Here is an 8,998-nt window from a genome sequence, read left to right as displayed (position 1 = left end):
TGGCACAATTCCTTCCCCCTCCTGAATTTATAATATTGTGTATTAACTCACAAAATATTTTTATCAAACAAGTACAATTAAGGTCTATATAAAGTGGCTGGATTATTCTCTAAAAAAGATGTCCTCAACCACTAGCCTCAAGTACCACCAACAGGTCATGTTTTGAGGATTTCCTTCCATGGAAGCAGGTGAGATAATTACTGATCCAACTCACCTGTGCATGATCAAAGAAATCCACAAAACATGACCGGTTGGTGGTGCTTGAGGATTAGGGTTGAGAACTCCTGCTCTAGAGGAAAATCTGTGGTTCAATTGGAGAAAGATCTTACACCATCATGATGGGCTTTAATTAACAATTAATTTTACATCCTGGGACTGGTCCATCCGCAATGGAAATATGTGTTCTGCTTTCTTAACTAACAGTTAGTGATTTCAATTATTACAGGTCCTACCTATCTTTGGCGGAACTGCTGCCGCTTCAGTGGTACTGGGGCTATTAGCCCTGGAGGTGAGAGAGTACTGTCGATGCTGGCCCATCCATTTAGAGGCTCCTTCTGAACATGTATAGGGGCAGCAAATGTACAATGATGATCCCCATATAGGCTTTCAGTTTCATTATGTGCACATAAATAAAACCTAGCATAATGATAGGTATATTGTTGTGTAGTCCCATCCGCCCCATTGTTAAACTGGAATCAGTATGAATTACCACCGGATGCATGGCTGGCGGTTCAAATCCCGACGCTAGAAGCCCGGCAGGGTTGAAGATCCTGACAGCGGATTTTGGTAAGTAACCCTAACCCTACTCCTCCCCCTAACCCTCCCTTAGGGGTGCCTAACCCTAACCTCCCCCTAGTGCCTAACCCTAACCTCCCTCTAAGTGCCTAAACCCACCGTACCAGCAGCCTAAACCTAAGTCTCCCGGTGGGGTGCCGAACCCTAACCTCCCCCGGGGGTGCCTAACCCTAACCCCCCCTTTCCCTAGCCTAAACCCTAACCCTCCCGGGGGGGTGCCTAGCCCCCATTAGTGTCATTAGTACCCTGCTGGGATTTGACAGTCGGGAAGCCGGCAGTCGGCATTTCGATCGCCAGCTTCCTGACTGCATCCCTGGCCCTGTGCATGTTTGAAATTTAATGTTTCTCCATATAATACTTATGATCTGATTGGTAAGAAGTGGGATAATTAGATTAAATATGAAGAATTTAGGAGCTGATTCAGACCCGGTTGCTAAGAAGCGTTCGCTCGTAGCTGGACGATTTTTGCATTCTGCGCATGTGTATGCATCGCAGTGCACGTGCGTAAACCAGTACGAGAGATCAGGAAGCATTCACTCGCTGCGCATAGACTTGCCAGCAGAGTGAGTGACAGGAGAAGCCGTTTGTGGGTGGTAACGTGCAGTACACTAGAAATGGGGGAGGTGTAAACGCAGGTGTGCCTGAGCGTCTTAACGCCGTTGCAGAGGCGTGCATAATTAACATGCAGCGTCATAGTACATATCACCTGTTTGAATTTCACACTGAAGTGCTTAAAGTGCTTGCGGTAGGGTATGGTCTGCCTCAAGCGCTGCGTTCGCTTCCGATGGTACTCGATGTACCGATGATTGCATACAATTCCTGGAGATGACGTGCGCAAGTGGGCATCTTAAGTTAGGCTGGTGGGCGTCTACATGCACAAAGCGATCGCACGCCAGGACATAGTTGGAGTGCTTATGCCTTGACGTGCGATTGCCTACCATGCCGTCACTTAGCCGAATTTGCATATGCTGGGAGCGAGCATACGCATCTAGCGAGCGGCTCTGAATCCTGTGTCAGATGTGTACATTATGATTGTTATTTTCTTGCTAGCATCAATAAAAAGTTTAAAAAAAAAACATTATGTGGAAAATGGTTTTTTATTATATAGAACTATGCCGATGTGTATTGTTTTTCCATATTGCTGCACGGTTTCATGCTTCATGGCAAAAAAAGATATTTATTCCGACCATGTCCTGTGCTCCTTCTCCCAAGGGCTCCAGAATGAAAGAAAACGGTCATTACAGAGTAGGTGTGCTGTACAACGTGTCCTGTAAAGAGGGAGGTATTGACACGCTCTCAAGGGACAGCTGAGAAGTACCTTGTGCAGCGTAACTCATCCTGCTGTACTCTCTATAATCATATGTGTAGCATGAGGAGGGAGCCCTAGAGGAGAGAGCTAAATTATGGCTGTCTTCTGACCAAATAAGACCGTTCTAGTCAGTATACAGTGGTGGCCAAAATTGGAGACACTTTTTGAAATTTGAATGTTTTTCAACTTCGAATGCTTATAAAATCTGTTACACTTCATGCAGTGCAATGATTCATATATCAAATGAAAGGAAATTTAATGCTGAATTCAACACAATAAACAGAGGTCAAATATTTGCATTACAAAGGAAGTTATGCAGTGAAAACACTTAGGGTGAAAATCCCTGTGTACTTATGATGTTACTGTCCTATCAGTATTTCGTTGGGTGTCCTTTATTTTTCAAGACAGCAGCACAGCGACGTGGCATTGAGCCAACCAATGTTTGGAGCTCTTCCTTCTTTATTATGTGGTGCCATGAGACAATTATAGCCTCAATTAATTGTCTTTTATTGGATGAACCCCTCAGATGTACCAGTTTTTTCAAACGGAACCACAAATGTTCTATGGGGTTCAGGTCTGGGCTGTTTCCTGGCCATCCCAGCACCTGTATGTCATTCTCCATGAACCACTGTTTGCATATCCGTGCAGTGTGACAGGGAGGTGAATCCTGCTGGAAAAAAAATGGGGCATTATCTGGAAAAAGATCCCTGATAGAAGTTAGAAGTTTTGGTTGTAGGATGGTGTCAATGTACTTTCTGCTGTTCAGGGTGCCATCTATGACATAAAGGCGGCCTACAGCATCTGCTGTCATACATGCCCAGATCATAACACTTGTAGGATTCTTTGTTGTCGCTTGAATGCAATCTGGATGTACCTCTTCCCCGATGCGATATCTCACATTTTCTCCCATCACTACCAAATATCGATATCTTAGTTTCGTCACTCCATATCACTTGTTTCCACTGACCTTCTGTCCATGCAATGTGTTCTTTTGCCAACTGTATTCGTTTCTGCCGCTGCTTTTTATTTAGCAATGGCTTTTTTCGGGGAATCGTACCTTTTAGGCCAACCTCCGTTAGTCTTTTCCATACTGTTCTTGCACTGACAAAAACACCAGTTGCACTCAGTTCACTGCTAATGGCTGCAGATGACATCCATCTGTCCCTGACGCAAATTCGTTTTATTCTCCTATCATCAACAGCTGTTGTGCACTTTTTCCGGCCTTTTTCTTCTTTGTTTTGTACAGATTGTGTTTCCTGATAGCGTAAACAAAACTTTCGTACTCCTGATGTTGTCACATTCCCACCAACTTCACTCGCAATTTCTGCATACGAAAGATCATTTTCACGTAACACCACAATCCTGGATCTCTTCCTGGGTGACCAGTCACCACTTTGCCTGGACGACATTGTTGTATTTATGTTTTACACCGTCAATAGCACTAAACAATACACACAAACATCCAACCGTAATTGCACTTCAGTAACCAACTTTATTCTGCAAAATGAAACAGCCAAACTGACCTTTCCCACCTTTGAACATGACATTGCACCTGCTCATAAACGACAGCTGATTGGTCCTCAGAATGAGGATTCCGATTGGCTGGTAGTAGCTGTTACTACAATCCGCTTCTTGAATCTAACACATCTGTGCTTCTTTGTCTGACTGGAAGTAGCATAACTTCCCTTGTAATGCAAATATTTGACCTCTGTTTATTGTGTTGAATTCAGCATTACATTTAATTTAATTTGATATATGAATCATTGCACTGCGTGAAGTGAAACAGTTTTTATCAGTATTCAAAGTTGAAAAACATTCAAATTTCAAAATGTGTCCGCAATTTTGGCCACCAGTGTAAATAAGAGAATCAGGGCTCTGGTATGTATTGCAAATTAGAGTCATCATTATATTAGAGCACAGTCTTGAGTAGATTATACTATTACAATAATCAGAGAAGAAAATTGAAATAAACAATATATAATCAAACGTGACATATGTGATTATTTTGCGTCGACAAAAGTTTATGAGTGGTTACAAATACAACTTTTATATCGTAACGTGCAATGTACAAACTGCCAGAAAGCAATATAAAACAGATTATTACACAATATCAGTATGTCACTTTGAATAGTAGAATATTGGGTATACATTTATAAATTCACTACAACCCAAGGTCAGCCAGATACAACTCGACTCCAATCAATATATTTATACGTCAGTTTCTGCCTCATTTGCTCTGCCCAATCCTGAATGACACCATCTGTCCCATTTTTTGTGATATTTATTCATAGCATTGCGAGACCTAAACATATGTCTTTCATGTCTGATCACAACATTCATCAACGCTCTCCACTTATGTAGAACGGGGAAGTCAGTTGTAAACCACGTGCGGGCCACAATCACTTTAGCCATTGTGGAGAGACACATAACATATCGATAGAGTACTGGGGAGTGCGTTTCTTCCAAATCCAGCCCGAACAAACAAGTCACAGGACTAAAGTCTGGCAGAGAAGGTTCCGTAACCAAAATATCTCCCCATCCCTGTCTCCAAAATTCATTTACTAATGGACAGCTCCATAATAAGTGCCAGAAACCAGCGCTCTCTTCCTGACACCTAGGACAAAGTGAGTCCACTCTAAATCCAGCTCGGTGCAGGGATACAGGTGTATGGTATACTCTGTGCACTACGTAATAATGCACCTGTTGATACATGAAGTAGTATATCTAATTGAACCCAATATCTGTAGCCAGTGCTCGTCTGAGATAGGGCCAAAGTCAACTTCCCATTTCAGCCTAAAGGGAGCAAGCAACTCTGGGTTTAATTTATTATTAAGGGTCGCGTAAATACAGGATACCTTACCCCTAGACCCCAAGGCAGAAAGTAGAGTTTTAACAGGAGATGGAGATAGTATAGGAGCAGCTCCAGTAAACTGCGCCTGCACAGCATGTCGTAACTGTAGATACCTAAATAAGGCTACATTGAGAACAGCAAATTCAGTTTGTAATTGTGAAAATGATTTAAGATAACCATTCTCGTATAACTGACCTATAGATTTAATACCCCATAGAAGCCACAAATTGTCAGTAGACAATTTGAACAATTCAGCATAAGAACTGTTAAACCAGAGGGGGGAATCAGCGTCTGTCCCAGACCATTCAAACAGAGTATGGGCATATCGCCAAATCAGCACAGCTTGTCGCAATAGAGGGGGCAATCCAGAGGTGGGTATGCCTGATAGTAAAAATAACAAAGGGGTAAAAGAGAATCCCACCCGTTCAGTCAAGAAACCCTGTAACGTCAAACTGGAGGTATCAGATATCCACTCAGATAAATGTACTAACTGGGCAGCAATGTAGTAGAACCGGAGATTAGGAAGACCTAAGCCCCCAGAGGTTTTATTTTTACAAAGGGTTTTGATAGAAACACGAACAGTACGACAACCCCAGATGAAAGATATAATAATACTATCAATACCATTGAACACCCTTTTAGGTAGATAAACTGGAGAATGCTGTAAGATGTATAGATACTTGGGCTGGATAGACATCTTAAACAAGTTTATACGCCCCAATACTGACAGAGGTAATTTTTTCCAAACATGGATTTTTGCTTTAAAATTAGTGGTTATGGGGTCTATATTTTGTGAGATATAATCTGATGCCAATGGAGTAATCCATACACCCAAATATTTAAACCTTAGGGTCCATTGCAGGGGGCAAGGCAATTGCTCCTGTACAGGGATACATCCCGATATGGGAAAAATATTGGACTTATCCCAATTAATATGTAACCCCGAAAAGTCACCAAACACACTAATAATGCGTGAAACTGATTCCAATGAATGTGCATAATCCTCCAGAAAGAGGAGCATATCATCTGCATATAGGGCCACTATATCCTCTGCCACACCTGACCCAATTCCTCGGACATCAGGATCCACCCGAAGCATGCAGGCTAATGGCTCAATGGCCATAGCGAAAAGAGCAGGTGATAGCGGGCATCCCTGACGAGTCCCCCTCATCAGGGGAAATGCATCTGACATATGGCCGTTTACAGACACCCTAGCTGCCGGAGAAGAATACAGAAGCTGAATCCATTTTATAAAATGGGGACCAAAGGCAAACTTACGAAGTACTGCCCACAGATAACCCCATTCTATTGAGTCGAAGGCCTTGGCGGCATCAAAAGACACCACCACAGCCCCCTCCCCAAGCATATCTTTTCTCTGCAAATGGTAGAATAATCTACGGAGATTCTGAGCCATAGACTTCCCCGGCATGTACCCAGTTTGATCAGGGTGTATAAGTGAAGTGATAACTAAATTTAGACGAGTGGCTAACAATTTAGCTAGTATTTTAACATCTGTAGATAATAATGAGATAGGACGATAGGATTCAGAGAGAGTAAGGTCCTTCCCCGGCTTAGCTAGTACTACAATAATAGCCTCACACATAGACGGAGGGATAGCTCCATAGTCAAATAATGAGTTGAATAAATTTAATAAATAGGAATTAAAAAAATCTTTACATTTCCTATACACTTCTACAGGAATCCCATCACAGCCCGGAGCCTTAGAAGCGGGAAGGGAAGACACAGCCATCTCTATCTCCTCCAAAGTGAATGGTGCATCTAAACATGTAATAGCCTCCTGAGATAGTTTCGGTAGAGTAACACAATCCAAATATTCCCGAAGTTGATCTGGGGAATAGGAAACTCTGGAGGTATACAGGGAAGAATAGTAGTCATAAAATACCTTAGAAATATCAACACCAGAGTAGCGTAACTGGTCTCCAGAATCTCTAATACACTGTACAGTGCCAATATGGGAGTCTGCCTTAGCTAAAGAGGCTAAATATCTACCCCCTATCTCCGACTGAAAATACTGATTGTGTCTAGAGAAGAGTAGTCTACGTCTAGATCTGTCAAATAAGTACTCTGTCCACTCCCTCTGTGTACTCAACCACAACTCACGATCACATGGTAATCGAGAGAGGACATATTGACCCTCCAGCTGTGAGCACAAGAGCTCAAGACGAGACTCCTCCCCCCTACTGTACTTTTTAATTTCAGACACCAGTCTAATAAACGAGCCTCGCATGTAAGCTTTGAAAGCATCGTGCCTAATGCCTGGATTTGGACATTGGAAATTATCTATCTGGAACTCCTCCCATGTCGCAACCAGTTCAGAACCAGCTCCCATCATAGATAGAATGGATGTAATTTCCAAAACCGTACCCCTCTATCTTGAGACATGTCTATAACAAGTAAAATAGGAGAATGATCTGAGATACCCCTAGACAAATATTTTATATTGCTTACCATGGGCAGAATATTAGAGGATAACAAAGCTAAATCAATTCGGGACAGTGTCTGATAAGAAGTAGAATGACATGAATATTGAGTGGCATTCGGATTTCTACTACGCCAAGCATCGATCCAACCCAATTCAGCTATAAGATTGGCGAATGGAGTGGGAAAGGGAGAGGACAATATCAAATCAGTACTCTCCCTCCACCTGTTGGCTGCACTGTCTTATCAGCCCTTTCCGTACTAGGAGAAAGTGTTTTGTTGCGAAGAAGTGTGTATGAATGGATAGAGAAGGTCGCACAAGTGTCAGGCATGAAGAAGGAGCCAGACGCCCGTCGACGTCCATGACTGATGAGAACATTGAGCGTGCACGTGAACTTCGTTTTCAGGTGTTAAAGCATCCTCCCTATAGTCCCGATCTTGCCCCATCGGACTATCACCTGTTTGGTCCCCTGAAAGAAGCCTTAAGAGGACGTAGATTCACCTTTGATATAGAGGTGAAGACATTCCTCTCTTCGGTGCATTCGTGGCTCGCAGCTCAGCCTAAAACATTTTCTAATGAGGGAATATGAAAGCTTGTTGACAGATGGACAAAGTGTAATGAAAAGCAGGGAGATCATGTAGAAAAATAATGTATTTATCTTTTCTGACAGTTGATTAAAATAAATTCTACAGCCAGAGTGCGGATAAATTTTGACTGGTTACTGTACCCACTTTTTTACTAGCGTTGTGGTCAGGGCCTGAATAAGACTATCCTGTAGGTGGGTTCAGATGGCAAAATGTAGAAGCCCTTGGTGGTTCCAGGATTTCATATTGTGTATTCATCGCAGGAATACATTTGTAATAAAACAAAGATCACAGGAGGATGCTGAACCACAGCCAGAAGTCCTAGAGTACCATGCTGGGTGTAGTAGTTCCACAAACGCTGGATCACTACAGGCTGCCAAATCCTGCCCTATCCCAGAAAGCACAATAATTGTTCTATCCTTTTCACACCAGGCACTCGGCAGCACAGCAATGTTATCACCATGAGCCTGCGAGATTGTCTATTATACAGGGGAGCAAAAATCATCTGTCTGTAGAGTGTGTGGACTAATAGATTCATAATAGATTCATACACAGGGTGGGGCCAAGATACCAATACAGTACATTATCAAAAATATTCTATATCATTAGAACCGTTTCATTAAAAATTGGCTTCAAATGTGTACAGAGAAGAGAGACAGGCTTTCCCATAGGAGTCACAGTAAGAAGTCAGTTAGGGGCCCATCTATCATAGATCACATTTGCAATGCGATCTGGGTGTGATATTAGCGCCCATGATGGCATTGCAGGATGCGATCATATCGCTGGGATGTAACAAAATGCACCCGCAGGGACAGGAGCTCTGGAAGGAGCCCGTCCTTCACTCCCTGCGATGTGTTGAGAGGGAAGTGGCTGCATTAACGTTCTCTACTCTCCCGTGCCGGGAATCCTGAACGATCTACAGACCACTCATGTGGAACCTTCTCCTGTCTAGATTTTTGATATGTAGCCTGTAGGTTACAGCGGCTTACGCCACCATATGGTGTAAACTGCGAGGGACA

The sequence above is a fragment of the Taudactylus pleione genome, unplaced genomic scaffold (genome assembly GCF_031769625.1).
Source record: "Taudactylus pleione unplaced genomic scaffold, aTauple2 ptg000032l, whole genome shotgun sequence".
In the NCBI taxonomy this organism is placed as follows: Eukaryota; Metazoa; Chordata; class Amphibia; order Anura; family Myobatrachidae; genus Taudactylus; species Taudactylus pleione.
This window is presented reverse-complemented; position numbering follows the sequence as displayed.